The 14,044-nt window shown below is 37.9% G+C and overlaps 1 protein-coding gene across 1 annotated transcript in view; it reads right to left on the bottom strand.

Moving 5' to 3' along the window:
* The window catches only part of PLPPR1 (phospholipid phosphatase related 1), a 319,601-nt gene extending 305,851 nt beyond the window's left edge, over positions 1-13,750 (bottom strand). Inside the window, exon 1 of the mRNA XM_019454332.2 lies at positions 13,636-13,750. The gene's annotated coding sequence lies outside the window, so the exon portion shown is untranslated. The remainder of the gene's footprint in view (positions 1-13,635) is intronic.
* Positions 13,751-14,044: the final 294 nt, after the last annotated feature.

The raw sequence follows: 14,044 nt of genomic DNA, 5'->3' as shown, positions 1-14,044 counted from the left end.
ACATCCACCCATATGTATGTTTTGCAAAATTTGGTCATATTGTATATTTGGTTTTATTTAATGATTCTCTCCTTTTTACTTGAAATTTTGCAAAAATCAATAATATAGTCAAGTATTCTTCAGAAATAAATTTATGATAAACAGGTACTAATTTCCATTTATACAACAACATATTAGAGAACTCATCAGTTAAACAGTCTATAATTACTTTTAGAAATAATTATCATGAAACTTTATATGTGGGGCTCGAACTCCGAACCATGAGATCATGACCTGAGCTGAGATCGAGTTGGACACTTAACCAACTGAGCCACCAAGACACCCTCTGCCCATTTCTTAAATGGGTTATTTGTGTTTTGGGTGTTGAGCTTAGTAAGTTCTTTATAGATTTTAGATTCTAAAAAATCAGATGTTCCATTTGCAAATTATTTTCTCCCATTCCATAGGCTGCTTTTTTAGTTTTGTTGATTGTTTCCTTTGCTGTGCAGAAGCTTTTTATCTCAATTAAGTCCTAATGGTTCCTGTTTGCTTTTGCTTCCCTGGCGTTTGGCGACTTGACTAATAAGAAGTGGGTCTGGCCAGGTCAAAGAGGTTTCTGCCTGTGTTCTCCTCTAGAATTTTGATGGTTTCCTGTCTCACATTTAGGTCTTTCGTACATTTTGAATTTGTTTTTGTGTATGGTGTAAGAACGTGATCTGGTTTCATTCTTCTTTTTTAAATTTTTTTTTTTTAAGTTTTATTTATTTTTGAAACAGAGAGAGAGCATGAACGGGGGAGGGGCAGAGAGAGAGGGAGACACAGAATCGGAAGCAGGCTCCAGGCTCTGAGCCATCAGCCCAGATGCCCGACGCGGGGCTCGAACTCCCGGACCGCGAGATCGTGACCTGAGCTGAAGTCGGACGCTTAACCGACTGAGCCACCCAGGCGCCCCCTGGTTTCATTCTTCTGCATGTCACCGTCCTGTTTTCCCAACAGCATTTGTTGAAGAGACTGTCTTTTTTCCATTGGATATTCTTCCTGCTTTGTTGAAAATTAGTTGACCATATAGTTGTGGGTTCATTTCTGGATTTTCTATTCTGTTCCAGTGATATATGTGTCTGTTTTGGGGTCAGTACCATACTATCTTGATGACTACGACTTTGTAATATAGCTTGAACATCGGAATCATGATGCCTCCAGATTTATTTTTCTTTTTCAGGATTATTTTGGCTATTTGGGGTCTCTTGTGGTTCCATACACATTTGGGGATTGTTTGTTCTAGCTCTGCAAAAAATGCTGGTGATATTTTGATAGGGATTGCATTAAATGTGTAGATTGCTTTGGGTAGTATATACATTTTAACAATTTTCGTTCTTCCAATCCATGAGCATAGAATGCTTTTCCATTTCTTTGTGTCCTCTTCAATTTCTTTCATAAGTGTTCTACAGTTTTCAGAGTACAGATCTTTTACCTCTTTAGTTAGGTTTATTCCTAGGTATCTTACTGTTTTTGATGCAGTTGCAAATGGGATCAATTCTTTTATTTCTTTTCCTGCTGCTTCGTTATTGGTGTATAGAAATACAACAGATCTCTGCATGTTGATTTTATATCCTGCGACTTTGCTGAATTCATGTACTAGTTCTAGCAATTTTTTCATGAGTCTTTTGGGTTTCTACATAAAGTATCATGTCATCTGCAAATAGTGAAGGTTTGACTTCTTTCTTGCCAATCTGGATGCCTTTATTTTTGTTGTCTGATTGCTGAGGCTAAGATTTCCAGTACTATGTTTAATTGTAATGGTGAGAATGGACATCCTTGTCTTGTTCCTGACTGGGGGAAGGCTCTCAGTTTTTCCCCCTTGAGGATGATATTAGCTGTGGGCCTTTCATATATGCCCTTTATGATGTTGAGGTATGTTACACCTCTTCCTACTTTGTTGAGGGTTTTTATCAAGAATAGATGCTGGGGGCGCCTGGGTGGCTCAGTTGGTTAGGCGTCTGACTTCAGCTCTGGTCATGATCTCACAGCTCATGAGTTCAAGCCCCGCGTCGGGCTCTGTGCTGACAGCTCAGAGTCTGGAGCCTGCTTCAGATTCTGTGTCTCCCTCTCTCTCTGCCCCTCCCCTGCTTGTGCGCACTCTCTGTCTCTCTCAAAAATAAATAAACATTAAAAAAAAGAATAGATGCTGTATTTTGTCAAATGCTTTTTCTGCATCTATTGACAGGATCATATGGTTCTTCTTTTTTTTAGAGAGAGATTCATTTTTTTTTTAAGTTTATTTATTTTGAGAGAGAAAAAACAAGTGGTGGAGGGGCAGAGAAAGAGGGAGAGAATCCCATACATGCTTTCTGCTGACAGTGCAGAGTCCAATGTGGGGCTCAATCTCATGAATTGTGAAATCTAACCTGAACCTAAACCAAGAGTCAGATGCTTAACAGACTGAGCCACCCAGGCACCCCAGGATCATATGGTTCTTATCCTTTCCTTTATTAATGTAGTATATCACATTGATTAATTTGCAAATACTGAACCAGCCCTGAAGCCCAGGAATAAATCCCACTTGATCATAGTGAATAATTCTTTTAATGTACTGTCAAATTTGATTTGCTAATATCTTGTTGAGAATTTTTGCAATCCATGTTCATCAGGGCTATTGGCCTGTAATTCTCCTTTTTAGTGGGGTCTTTGTCTGGTTTTAGAATCAAGGTAATGCTGGCTTCGTAGAATAAGTTTGGTAATTTTCCTTCTATATCTATTTTTTTGGAACAGTTTGAGAAGAAAAGGTATTAATTCTTCTTCAAATGTCTGGTAGAATTCCACTGGGATGCCATCTGGGCCAAAACTCTTGTTTGTTGGGAGATTTTTGATTACTGAATCAATTTCTTTGCTGGTTATGGGTCTGTCCAAATTTTTTATTTCTTCCTATTTCAGTTTTGGTAGTGCGTGAGTTTCTAGGAATTTGTGCATTTCTTCCAGATTGCCCAGTTTGTTGGCACATAATTTTTCATAGTATTCTCTTATAATTGTTTGTATTTCTGTAGTGTTGGTTGTGATTTCTCCTTTTTTATTCATGATTTTATCTATTTGGGTCCTTTCTCTTTTCTTTTTGATAAGTCTGGCTAGGGGGCTATCAATTTTGTTAACTCTTTCAAAGACCAATTCTTATTTCGTTGATCTGTTCTACTGGTTTGTTAGATTCTATATAATTTATTTCTGCTCCAATCTTTAATATTTCCCTTCTTCTGCTGGATTTAGGCTTTATTTGCTGTTCCTTTTCTAGCTCCTTTAGGTGTAAGATTAGGTTGTGCATTTGGGACCTTTCTTGTTTCTTGAGATAGGCCTGAATTGCAATATACTTCCCTCTTAGGACTACCTTTGTGATTCCCAAAGGTTTTGGACTGTTGTGTTTTCGTTTTCATTGGCTTCCATGTATTTTTTTTTATGTCTTTTTACATTTCCTGGTTAACCCATTCATTCTTTAGTAGCATGTTCTTTAACCTCCATATATTTGAGGACTTGACAAATTTTTTGTGTGTGGTTGATAAGTTTCATAGCGTTGTGATCTGAAAATATGCATGGTATGATCTCAATCTTTTTGTACTTGTTGAGGGCTCATTTGGGAGCCAGTATGTGATCTGTTCTGGAGAGTGTTCTGTGTGCACTCGAGAAGGATGTGAATTCTGCTGCTTTAGGATGAAATGTTCTGGATATATCTGCTAAGTCCATCTGGTCCAGTGTCTCATTCAAAGCCACTGTTTCCTTGTAGATTTTCTGCTTAGGTGATCTGTCCATTGGTGTAAGTGTGGTGTTGAAATCCCCTACTATTATTGTATTATTATCAATGAGTTTATGTTTATGATTAATTGATTTACATATTTGGATGGTCCAAGTTGGGGCCATAAATAATTACAATTGTTAGGTTTTCTTGATGTATAGACCCCTTAATTATGATGTAATGCCTTCTTCATCTCTTGTTATGGTCTTTGTTTTAAAATCTAGTTTGTCTGACATAACTATGGCTATTCCAGCTTTCTTTTGACATCTATTAGCATGGTAGATGGTTCTCCATCCCCTCACTTTCAATCTGCAGGTATCTTTAGGTCTAAAATGAGTCTCTTATAGGCAGCATATAGATAGATCTTGGGTTTTTTTATACATTATGATACCCTATGTCTTTTGATTGGAGCATTTAGTCCATTTACATTCAGAGTGATTATTGAAAGGTATGAATTTAGTACCATTGTGTTACCTTTACCTGCATAGTTGGTGTTGCTGGCTGATGCTCTCCGGTCCTTTCTAGTCTTTGTTGCTTTTGGTCTTTTTTTTTTTCCTCCAGTTAAAGAGTCCCCCTTAAAATTTCTAGTAGGGCTGATTTAGTAGTCATAAACTCCTTTAGTTTTTGTTTGGGAAACTCTTCAGCTGTCCTTCCATTTTGAATGACAGCCTTGTTGGATAGAATATTCTTGGCTGCATATGTTTTCCATTCCATATATGGCTGCATATATATTCCATTCAGCATGTTGAATATATCTTGCCACTCTTTTCTGGCCTGCCAAGTTTCTGTGGACAGATCTACTGTGGACCTGATTTGTCTTCCCTTGTAGGTTAAAGTCTTCTTTCCTTTGCTGCTTCCAGGATTCTTTCCTTGTCTGTTTATTTGTGAACCTGACTATGATATGTCTTGACAATGGCCAGCGTCTGTTGGATTTAATGGTATTTCTTTGTGCTTCTTGGATTTTGATATCTGTGTCCTTCCCCAGATTAGGGAAGTTTTCAGCTATAATTTGCTCACATAAACCTACTTCCCCTTTTTCTCTCTCTTCATCTTCTGGAATTCCTTTGTACTAATGTGATGTTTTAATAAATCACTGAGTTCCTTAATTCTTCCATTGTTATCCTTGATCTTTGTTTCCCTCTTCTTTTCAGCTTCATTATTTTCCATAATTTTATCTTCTATACTGCTAATTCACTCCTCTGCCTTGTCCATCCTCATTTTTTATGGTCTGTATTTGAGCTTGCATCTCAGTTATAGAATTTTTTATTTCAGCTTGACTAAATTTTAGTTCTTTTATCTCTGCATGAAGAGATTCTCTGGTGTCTTCTATGCTTTTTTCAAGCCCAGCTAATATCCTTACAATTGTTGTTTAAAATTCTAGTTCAGATATCTTATATCTGCATTAACTAAATCCCTGGCTGTCATTTCTTCCTATTCTTTTGAGGTGAATTCCTCCAACTTGTCATTTTGGAGGAAAAAACACAACAATAATAATAATCAAATGGAATAAAAGTTCAAAAATTTAAAAATATTGGGGTGCTTGGGTGGCTCAGTTGGTTAAGTGTCCAGCTTCAGCTCAGGTCATGATCTCACAGTTTGTGGGTTTGAGGCCCGCGTTGGGTTCTGTGCTGACAGCTCAGAGCCTGGGGCCTGCTTCAGAATCTGTGTCTCTCTTTCTCTCTGACCATTCCCCACTCGCACTGTCTCTCTCTCCCTCTCTCAAAAATAAGTAAACATTAAAATTTTTTTTTATTTTTTTTTAAATCAAAAATTTTTTTTAATTTTTAAATCAAATAAAGGAAGCTAGATCATAGTTGTATGTTTCTCTGTTTTTCAAGAGAAGCTTGATAGAAAAAGGAGAAAAGAGAAAAAAGAGAGAAAAAAATTAAAAATTAATGAAACAGAATTTAAAAATAAACATTTTCCTCCTTCTGTATCCAAGAAACAAAAGAAAACAAAATAAAAGAAAAACAACAACAGAAGCAATAACAAAAAAAAACGAAAATACAAATGAACAAACCAAAAAACCCAAATGAAGCTAGATCCAGTTTCCCCTAGAGGTGAGACCTTGCAGCAGTCTATGGTCAGTAGACTAAGCTCCTGGAAGGGGTTTGCGCTGATCTTCTGAGGGAGGGGCCTGCTGCTCTGATTCCCAGGCTGACTTGCACTAGTGGAAATGAGCCTCAAAAGCACAGAGGGGCGGGGCTTGGTGTAATGGCTCCATTCTCCACTTGGTGGCGCTGTTTAGCTCACTAGGGTCAATCAGTGTTGGTGGGCTAACGTTGAAAATGGCTTCATCCGCTCAATACTCTGTAGAGTGGGAAGTTCGGGCCATCACAGATGCGAGATCAGTCATCTCTCCTGTGTCCCCCACTTTCATCAGTTCCCCACCTTCCCCCGTCTGTGTCTGAGCTATCTGCCTACCAGGTGGCACCTCTCTCCAGTGTTTTATCTCAGGTGCAGCTATGTTTCAAAACCCTACACACTTTGAAGACCCCCAAGGTTTGGACTTACAGTGATCTTCTGGGGGAGGAACTCACTGTGCTATAGCCAGGGCCAGCTTGTCCCAGGAAATGGTCACTCCACTGTGCAGTGGCTCAGAGTTTATGGTAAGTCCCAATGCATAGCCAGCGCCAGGGTTTGCTGCCCTCAACTGGTGTCTCTGTTCCTATATGGGTGAACATGGCCGCTTGATGGAGGCTGCCAGGTCTTTTGCCCACGGAGAGGTCATATCACCTGTACCAAATGTACTCCAAGCAGGGAAACCTCTTCTTCCTGTATGACCCAAGGAATCCTCAGACCACACTGCCCACTCCTGAGGCTCCACCCCGCTTCCTCACTGGAGCACCAGGGGTTGACCTCTGAAACTTCAGACTCTACTCTGCTGTTTATAAAAAACTGGTGTATTGAAACCCTCTCCTTTTTACCCCATCAATAGTTTTGGGGAACAGTTTTGTTGTACAGTCCCCTGTGTGTGTTTTCACTCTTTCTCTCTAGCTACTTTCAGGGGGAGTGTTTTCTTGTACAAACCCAATGCACTTCTCTCTCTCCCCCTTTATCTTCTGTGTGAAAAGGGCTCCCTCCCCTCTGCAGCACTAGAGCTCTTCTCTCTCCCAATTCACATCTCCACACCACATACCTGCCACATTACCTCCCTCAAATTATGCAGAATGTTCTATTAATCCTCAGATCAATTCCCTAGGTGTTCAAAATGGTTTGATGTTGATCTAGCTATGTTTGAGGGACAAGACAAGCCCAGGGTCCTTTTACTCTATATCACATGTTTTAAATGAAGTGTTGATTTTTGATGTTTCCCCTGACTATAGATACTCTCATACCAAGATCTAATAAGTCCTGATTCTTATGACATTTACTGAGAACCCAATAATGTCTGCAGAGGACTTTGAACAAGCTTTTTTTTAATGTTTATTTATTTATTTTGAGAGGGAGAGCATGATGTAGGGAGGGGCAGAGAGAGAGGGAGAGAAAGATCCCAAGCAGGCTCCATGCTGCCAGAACAGGGCCTAAGGCAGGGCTCGATCTCACAAACCATGAACCCATGATCTGAGCCAAAATCAAGAGTCAGATGCCCAACCAACTGAGCCACCCAGGAGCCCCTGAACAAGCTTCTTGTACTTTATATGATAGGTCACTGAGAACAGGATATCTTGGGCCCTTCCAACTACATCATCACTAACACTGAAACACCTCCAGCATTTTCCTGCCTCAGTTTGGATATTATAGAGTATTTTAGTAACTATAATGTGTTTGTACCAGAGTATATGTGTTTGTGAATAAAATATTGTCATTAATAAAAGTTATTAAAAATAACTTCTATGTCCACTTGTGATTTATCCTCCTCAGACCTAAAATATCTATAAATATAATTTGTATTTATTCTCGCTAGAATTCAATATTTTATGTAATTGTTGGAATGTAAATGTTCATGAGGCAGCTGGGTGGCTCAGTTGGTTAAGTGTACAACTTCAGCTCAGGTCATGATCTCATGGTTAGTGAGTCTGAGCCCTGCAACAGGCTCTGTGCTGGAACCTGGCTTGGAGCCTGGAGCCTGCTTCAGATTCTGTGTCTCCTTCTCTCTCTCTTCCCCTCCCCCACTTGTGCTCTGTCTCTCAAAAATAAATAAATGCAAAAAAAAATTTAAAGAAAATAAATGTAAATGTTCAAGGATAGAAAGAATGAGAAGGAAAAAGGAGAGAACATGACAATGATATGGTTGATCACTGGTTGAATTAGTAGATGCCAGGAGGCTATGCAAAAAAAAAAAAATGCTTAAAAGATATTTGACAAAGTACAACATCCATCCATGATAAAAACCCTCCACAAAGTAGTTTTAAAAGGAACATACCCCAATATAATAAAGTCCATATGTGAAAAACACAGTTGACATCATACTCAATGGTGAAAAAACTGAGATCTTACCCCTAAGATCAGGAACAAGACAAGGATGCCCACTCTCACCACTTTTATTCAACATAGTACTAGAAGTCCACAGCAATCATGCAACAAAAAGAAACAAAAGCCATCCAAATTAATAAGAAAAAAGTAACACTTTCACTATTTGTAGATGACATGTACTATATATAGAAAACCCTAAAGACTCCATGAAAAAACTACCAGAATTGATAAATGAATTCAGTAAAGTTGCAGGATACAAAATCAACATGCAGAAATCTGTTGCATTTCTATACACTAATAATGAAACATCAGCAGAGAAATTAAGAAAAGATTCCCATTTACAACTGTGCCAAAAATAATAAAATACCTTGGAATAAACTAAACCAAAAAAAGGAAAGACCTGTACTCTAAAACTATAAAACACTGATGGAAAAAAACTGAATATGACACAAACAAATGGGAAGATATTCCATGTTCATGGATTGGGGGAAACAATATTGTTAAAATGTCCATACTAACAAAAGCAATCTACATATTTAATGCAATCCTTATCAAAATGCCAACAGCATTTCTCACAGAGCTAGAACAAACAATCCTAAAATTTGTATGGAAACATAAAGGACACTGAATAGCCAAAGCAATCTTGAAAAAGAAAAAAGAAAGAAAGAAAAAACCTGGAGGTATCACAATCACAGATTTCAAGATACACTATAAAACTATAGTAATCAAAACAGTATGGTACTGGCACAAAAACAGAAACACAGGTTGATGGAACAGAATAGAGAGCCCAGAAATAAACCCACAATTATATGGTCAATTAATCTTTGACAAAGGAGGCAAGAATATGCAATGGGAAAAAGACAGTCTCTATAACAAATGATGTTGGGAAAACTGGACAGCTACATGCAAAAAAATAAAATTGGACCACTTCCTTACATCATACACAAAAATAAACTCAAAATAGATTAAGGACCTAAATGTGAGACCTGAAACCATAAAAATCATAGAAGAGAGTACACTCAGTAATTTCTCTGACACAGCTGCAGCAATATTTTTCTAGATACATTTCTGAGGTAAGGGAAACAAAAGCAAAAATAAACTACTGGGAAAACATCAAAACAAATAAAAAACAAAATTAAAAGGCAACCTACAGAATGGGAGAAGATATTTGCAAATGATATATCTTATAAAGAGTTAGTATCCAAAATATATAAAGAACTTCTATAATTCGACGCCATAACACTACTAATAATAATCCTATTAAAAATGGGCAGAAGACATGAATAGACATTTCTCCAAAGAAGACATACAGATGGCCAACAGACACAGGAAAAGATGCTCAACATCACTCATCGTCAGGGAAATGCAAATCAAAACTACAATGCACCTCACATCTGTCAGAATGGCTAAAATCAAAAGCACAAGAAACAGCAAGTGTTGGCAAGGCTATAGAGAAAAAGGAACCCTCATGCTCTGTTGGTGGGAATGCAAACTGGTGCAGTCACTGTGGAAAACAGTATGATGGAATTTCCTCAAAACATTAAAAATAGAACCACCATATGATCCAGCAATTCTACTTCTGGGTATTTATCCTTTTCTTTGGAAAGTATCCTTTTCTTGGATAAATACCCAAAAGTAGAATTGCTGGATCATATGGTGGATGGAATCCATCAGGCTCGCAATCTCTCTCTCTCTCTCTCTCTCTCTCTCTTAAAATAAATAAATAAACATAAAAAAAAAAAAAGCTTGTTCAAAGCTCTCTGCAGACATTATTGGATTCTCAGTAAATGTCATTAGCATCAGGACTTATTAGATCTTGGCATGAGAGTATCTATAGTCAGGGAAAACATCAAAAATCTCTTTAGAGGAATATAGGACTATTTAAAACTTTGCTTTAAATAAGTTGCTGGCCTTTCTCATTTTTGATCATGTTTTAAGAATAAGGTCCTGACCTAGCATCTAATTTCCCATGCTAGATCTGTGATAAAGTCTAGAAGGTAATGCTGCTTAGCTGGGTATTTAATTTTTCCAATACAAACACAGAGAAATAGAGAAACAGAATGAAGCAGACAGTTGTGGGGTGTGTAACAGAGAGAAAGAAAGAAAGAATTTCCAGTTAGGTCAGGTTCCTTTTGAAGACAGCTACACTTTTCTGCCCTTAAATTCTATGAGAAAAAATACATTTTTTTGAACAAAATATCCCTCAACATAAATTATATCTGAAGTTTCTGCCAGTTGCAATCAAAACAACATTGAGGAAAACACTAGCCAGAAATAATTAATCTCATATCTACCTATTGGACCACAGGTATGATTCAAATATTCTCCTTTATTAACATTAGATCTCTGAATATCCTGGTTTCCCCTAAAAAGACCTCATGCTCTAACATTACTTTTCTAACTTTCTTTGCTAAAACAAACAAGCAAGCAAAAAACACCACTAAACAACTTTCTATTATATGTATACAATGTTCAAAACTAGAGCTCCTTTTTTATGAGATAATAGTGGTCATATTAAGGTATTACACATTGAAGTATGAATGCCCAATAGGTTAAGCCCCCCCCCCCAGAGATATTTCTCTTAGATATACAGTTTTAATTTCTAATTGTTGAATTTTATGTAGTGGGAAGGACTGATAATGACATTGTGATTCCTCTCAAATTTAACTTAACCCAACAGACAAGAAATTACTGGTTTTGGAACCATATTTGCATTCAATGCAGTAAGAACCTGAATTTCCCTGTAAGTTAATTTCCTCAGCCATGAAATAAGACAAATGTCTCCCTTTCAGATTTGTAGAAACAAATAAGGGAGCATTTGTAAATCACAGAGCCAAGTTTGTGGTGTTCAAATCATATACGTGACTAGTTATCTTAGTTAATTTATTTGGAAAGGTGTGGGATTTGCCTTACATTAGAAGTCACCTGCTCCACCTTTTATTAAAGACAGCCCTCAAGTCATCAGGGAATGTCTTGGCTTAGGGCGGTCTCACAGCAGCATGAGGAAATGAAAGCCTACAGTAAGGAATGGTAAACACTTAGCATAACCGCCATCAATCCTAGCTTCTGTGTCTACAGCAGATACTACTAACTGATGGAGCACTCGTTCTCACTGGCCAGAGACACGGTTTCAGAGTTTCAAAAAAGTAGTTCAGGCAACCACTCCTAAGTAATCAGAGCAAGCACTGAGATTAAAGCATTTTGCCATTAACAGTACAGGACAAAGATCAGCAAATTTTTCTGTACAGAGCCAGAAAGTATTTTTTTATTTTTCTGCCATATGGTCTCTACTGCAGATACTCAATGTTGCCTTCCTAGTATGAAAGCAACCATAGACAGTATATAAACAAAGGGGAGTGGCTGTGTTCCAATAAAACTGCATTTACAATAATAGGCAGTGGGCTAAATTTGGCCCACAGGCATGATGTTTGTCAACTCCAGGTCTAGAGCCTCTCCTAAATTCAAGGGGAGGGACCCTGGGTGGCTCAGTCAGTTAAGCATCAGACTTCAACTCAGGTCATGATCTCAGGGCTCCTGAGTTCCTAGGGCTCTGAGCTGTCAGCACAGCCTGCTTCGGATTCTGTGTCTCCCTCTCTCTCTCTCTGCCCCTCCCCCACTCATGCTCTGTCTCTCTCTCAAAAATAAATAAACATTAAAAATTTTTTTTAAATCAAGGGGAGTCACTATAATGACAAATGCTGCTGAAATAATTTCAGGAATTTGCAAAGGAAATATTTTGGCAGGCTGGCAAGGTGAGGGATGTGAAAATAGCCCTGAGACCTGAGAACTTCCTCTTCTTAATTTTACCTGAAATCCTGCTGAGTCCATTATTCTCCCAATTCTCAGAGATTGTAGAGGTCAGTGTGCCCCATTTCTCTTGGACCTCAGCTGATTCAGTATGTCTGGTCCAGGTGTTTACATCAATGTTAAAATACACCAGCTGATGTCTCCTACCCAGGCCACTTACTATTAATGTTAGATTACCACTGGGCTTTAACCTTGAGTTTGAGGTTCCTTCCCACTTAACTCATAATCCAAAATATCACTGGAGACTCATCAATTAAAGAAACCCTTTAATAAAATGGTATTGCCTCCCCCATAACCATGCAACAAACTGAGTTACAGAAAAGTACTACCAAAACCTTCAGCTTTCTCTTGGAGAATCCTCACACTGAGTCCAATGTTATACTTTCTTCAACGGGGAGAAATATGGATAGTCAGCTGTATGACATTGGGCAAGTCATACTGAGCCACAATTTCTTCATCCATAAAATAGAGATAATAACTTCCCTACTTATTTCATACAGTTGTGTGAGACTCAAAGGGTACCTTTTTTTACTTAGGTTTATATGTCATGAAAGCCACATCAGCCATTAAAACATTTTTTAGTCTGCCATTTACCTCCACCCACATCACCATAGTTACTCACAACCATCAAACTTCAGGGCTATTATTGAAGGAATATATCTGCTAATGCAATGTTCCTTCCCAAATCAGAGATGTTTGTCCTGATCAATGTCCTACCTTCTTCATTCATCACATGACAGAGTATGTAATGGTCTGCAGATGGATCCTGGCTTTCATTGCCTTTTGGTGCCAAGACTCTTTCAACTATCCAGCATCAGCAAATCAGAACAACTATAAAGTTACTTAAATCCTACATGTCTATGCCAAGGAAGGTGATAATAAAAAGTTCTAAAGACATAAAGGACTGAAGCAGTAACTATTGCTTGGAAGTGATAGGTAAGAATTATTTACCATAACACCTTTGACTTGGGCAAAAGAGTCCTTTAAATTCCAATTGAAGTCCCCTTCAAGAAAAATGAGTAACTAATAGTTTTATTATAAAATCAAAGCTGCTAGGGCACCTAGGTGGCTTAGTCACTTAAGTGTTCCACTCTTGATTTCAGCTCAGCTCATGATTTCATGGTTCATGGGATTGAGCCCCACATTGGGCTCTGCACTGGCAGCATGTAACCTGCTTGGGATTTTCTCTCTCCCTACCTCTCTCTCTGCATCCCTTCCCTGCCCACACTCTCATTCTCTCTCAATAAATAAATAAATAAATAAATAAATAAACAAACAAACAAACAAACAAACTTAAAAAAAATCAAATCAAATCAAATCAAAGCTGCTGTTCTCCTTCCAAAGTTCCTAAATTGCATGAGAATAGTATATTCAATTTCCTGGAGAAATTCAGATTCGGCAACATTCCCAGATACTTTGAAACCATTCATTTCAGAACAATCTACATTCTTCACACATGCATTTATCAAATGATTATAAATACCACCCTTTTGGTGTCAAAAGGGATCCGTGGCAATAATTTCTGCCAAGGTCATTTAGTTCCTTTGTTCCTCAGTTTCCCCACCATACAAACACTACTTAGGCCTTTGTAAAGTAGGATTTATAAATATCTGCTTTCTTCCTCATGAGGGTATAAAAAGGAATAAATGGAACAATACCTCTGAAAGTACTTGGGAGCTGAAGGATCCATGCGGCCAAGTCCAGCAAACCTTCTAAATGATCTCCTACAAGTTAAGTAGGAAGGATGATCTCTTTGCAAGCAGAATTTTGCACAGACTGACTTCTGCAATGGAAAATCAAATAATGTACCCTTTATTACCTTTGCTTTTCCTCTCACTTAAGAGTTAGCTGCCTTTTATTAAACATAGTCTCTGCCATTCAACGGTTTTCCTACTATTTACTCATAAACGAACAAGGTGACTAACTTTACTGTGAAAAACAGGATATAAATTATTCTTACAAAGTACATCATGTTTGCTCTTCACAGGGCATGATGGTTATAATTTGAACATTCAAAAACTTGCAGTATGTTTGGCTATTTTCCAAAATGGGGAAAAATAAAGCTCT

Source organism: Panthera pardus, unplaced genomic scaffold (genome assembly GCF_024362965.1).
Source record: "Panthera pardus isolate Hobbes unplaced genomic scaffold, ASM2436296v1 HiC_scaffold_20, whole genome shotgun sequence".
Classification (NCBI taxonomy): domain Eukaryota; kingdom Metazoa; phylum Chordata; class Mammalia; order Carnivora; family Felidae; genus Panthera; species Panthera pardus.
Note: the sequence above shows the minus strand (reverse complement) of the source record. Positions and strands in the feature narration are given on the sequence as shown.